Below are 3506 nucleotides of genomic sequence, written 5' to 3' on the forward strand. Positions count from 1 at the left end.
CCTTTGATCTGTACTTCTAAAGTCTATGATTTTTTTAAAAAAAAAAATTTATTTTATTTGAAAGGCATCGTTGAGAAGGAGAGAGATCTTCCATCTGCTAGTTCATTTCCCAAAGGAGCCACAAGGCCAAGAGCCAGGAACTCATCTGGTCTCCCACTTCCCACCGGGGTGGCAGGGGCCCAAATGCTTAGGCCGTCTCCATTGCTTTCCCAGGCACATTGGCAGGGAGCTGGATCAGAAACGAAGCAGCTGGGTCTTGAACCGGCACCTCTGTGGTTGCTGGCATTACCGGTGGCAGTTTAACCTGCTGCACCCCAACGCCAGCCCCAAGAGTCTGTGACCCGATGTGCAGGCTGTGGGATACTTAACAATGCACACAGTAGGGCCACCACCAAGGTCCGCAGCACTCTGAACTCACACAGAGGGACATCTTTCAGCGTTTCACATTTGCCTAAGTTGAAAGATTGCCACGTGTCCAAATCACGCCACTGGAATTGCTAAACCATGATTTTTTTTTAAGATTTATTTATTTGAGAGGTCTTCCATCTGCTGGTCCTCTCCCCAAATGGCTGTAATGGCCAGAGCAGGGCTGATCGAAAGCCAGGAGCCAGGAGCTTCATGTGAGTCTCCCGTGTGGGTGCAGGGGCCCAAGGAGTTGGGCCATCTTTTGCTGCTTTCCCAGGCGCATTAGCAGGGAGCTGGATCAGAAGTGGAGCAGCGGGACTTCATGTGATGCCGGCATTGCAGGTGGCGGTTTAACCTGCTGCATCCCCAGGGATCCACTTTGAAAACAAAATAGAGTAAGGCCGGGCCTAATGCCAGTCGTGATCCCCTACCTTGACAATGGAACTGAGAAACTCCTACAGCCTGTTGGCAGCACAGTGCTGCTCGCTTAAACCTATTGCATTGCCATTTGCACTGAGTGTGGCACAGCAGGTGTGCGGCGCTGGCTCTGTCCCCTGGGTGGTGGAAGCCGCTGCGATTTTGCACAATGATGAACTCACCTGCGGGTCCCTTTCTTTGCACAACATAGGAAGATAGTTGAAAGTGAAACAACGAGGACAATATTCTTTGCAAACGACACCAAAAGCAGAACTGGAGGGAAAGCTCCCTCCCCCACTCAGAATACAGTGTACATTCAGCTCAGTTTCCTTTTCTCTGAGGTCTTCTGGGAATTCTTCACACCCAGTTTTTCTCAGAACCAGAACTACTTGGCTGCAACCCAGAGAGCTTCCTGTCTGGCTAGACACAGGCAGCGGCAAGATCTGGAAGAGGCCCCTGCCCGCACCTCGGGCTCCTGCTGCTGCATAGCAACCTCCAAGCTTGCTCACTCTCCCCTTCCCCGCTGCTGCTGTGCCTCGAAGCGCAGCCCTTCCTCTGGGAGGTGAAAGTTGCCGGTAAACTACTCCTAGCCCAGTCTGGGTGGTCCGTACCTTGCCCCCCAACACCTGTCACTAATGTCAGGCAATTGACTGTAAGACAAAGTGACGAGGGACACAGGGATGTGATGTGATGTGATGAAGAAGGTGTCCCTTGGTTGCACCTGAGCAGGTGCAAACCGGAGCACCACACACTGAAAAGTCTGATGGTCCTTCGTTGCCACCAGCGGAGAGGTGGAGAGCGGGCTCTTGCCCCAAGGAACTCTCAGCCCTGAAGCCCAGAGCAGCAGAGTTTATAAAGGCAAAACCCACAAAGTCAGGAGGGGAATACATGGTTACCAGAGTCAAGCTGACCTAAAGCCTATGCGGAACTAACATCAAGTAGAATCCTAGCAATACCAGTTACGGTCGTAACAATTTCAATCGTAATCTTGACATTAACCCAGGTATTGGCCTAGGTCATGTGTGGGCTGAGGCAGATTTCAGTTTGACCATCAGCCCAGGTGCAGCCCCTCTGCTCCCAAGCTTGAGCGACCGCTGGGGACTTCCTGTGCTCTGCCAAGCGGGATGCAGGGGCCGCTGGTGTCTGCTGCTTTAGTTCAGTTCCAGACCAGTCTCACAGGTGGGGGTGGGTCCCAGGTGCTCGAAATGGAGTCCCTACTGTCAAGGTGGTACTTCATGTTAAGAAGATGTAACAATGGGGGCCGGCGCCATGGCTCACTTGGTTAATTCTCCGCCTGCGGTGCTGGCATCCCATATGGGCACCGGATTCTGTCCCGGTTGCCCCTCTTCCAGTCCAGCTCTCTGCTGTGGCCCGGGAGTGCAGTGGAGGATGGCCCAAGTGCTTGGACCCTGCACCCGCATGGGAGACCAGGAGGAAGCACCTGGGTCCTGGCTTTGGATCAGCACAGCGCCAGCCAGAGTGGTCATTTGGGGGGGTGAACCAACGGAAGGAAGACCTTTCTCTCTGTCTCTCTCTCACACTGTCTATCTGTCAAGAAGAAGAAGACGAAGACGAAGAAGAAGAAGAAAAGAAGAAACAATGATAAACACATATGCACACAATAATACAGCCCCTCCAGAAATAAGGCAAAAAGCAACAGAATTGACAGAAGAAACAGTTTAACCTTCCAATTGCCAAAAGCAGCCTATGCACACAGGGAACACGCCCCAGAGTAAGTCCTACCTTAGGCCACACCGTAGCGGCCATTTGGGGGGTGGACCAACGGAAGGAAGACCTTTCTTTCTGTCTCTCTTTCTCACTAACTCTGCCTGTCAAAAAAAAAAAAAAAAAAAAAAAAAAAAAAAAAAAAACCTGATACAAAAAGACACTTTCTGACCACAAAAGAAGCAAACAAGGAGATCAAGAGCAGAAAGAAGACAGCAAAAATTAAAATTATGTAAAAATGAAGCAGTTTGCTTACTTGATTATACAACTGTTTAATTCTCTAGAAAACCAATGAGTCAAAAAAGAAATCGAGGGGCCGGTGCTGTGGCGTAGTGGGTAAAGCCGATGCCTGCGATTCCGGCATCCCCTATGGGCACTGGTTTTGAGTTGCGGCTGCTCCTCTTCTGGTCCGGCTCCCTGCTAATGGGCCTAGGAAAGCAGAGGAAGATGGCCCAGGTGATTGGACCCCTGTACCCAGGGGGAGACACCAAGAAGAAGCTCCAGGCTTCTGGCTTCCTCCTGGCCCAGCCCCGGCCATTGTGGCCATTTGGGGGCATGAACCAGCGGATGGAAGCTCTCTTCTCTCTTTCTCTCTCTGTAACTCTTCATTTCAAATAAATAAAAATAAATCTTTAAAAAAAAAAAAAAGAAATTGAAGGGCGAGTTATATGGGGCCGGCACTGTAGCGCAGTGGGTTAAAGCCCCAGGCTGCAGTGCCTGCATCCCATATGGGCGCTGCTTGTGAAGTACAAGTTAAAATTGATTAGGTTTGTGAACTGGAAGACCACGCCTTTGCCACGCCCCCGTGTGACCTCATGGCCCTACCTGGCCACACCTGAACGCCTACCGGCCAATCAGGTTAATTAGCCACTCCCCTTTGAGAGTGGATTAAAAGCCCGGGACAGAGTGTGCCCGCCCCCTTTTAGCCTCCATTTCCCTTACCCTGGCCTCTTGCCAGG

This window comes from Lepus europaeus, chromosome 12 (assembly GCF_033115175.1).
Source record: "Lepus europaeus isolate LE1 chromosome 12, mLepTim1.pri, whole genome shotgun sequence".
In the NCBI taxonomy this organism is placed as follows: Eukaryota; Metazoa; Chordata; class Mammalia; order Lagomorpha; family Leporidae; genus Lepus; species Lepus europaeus.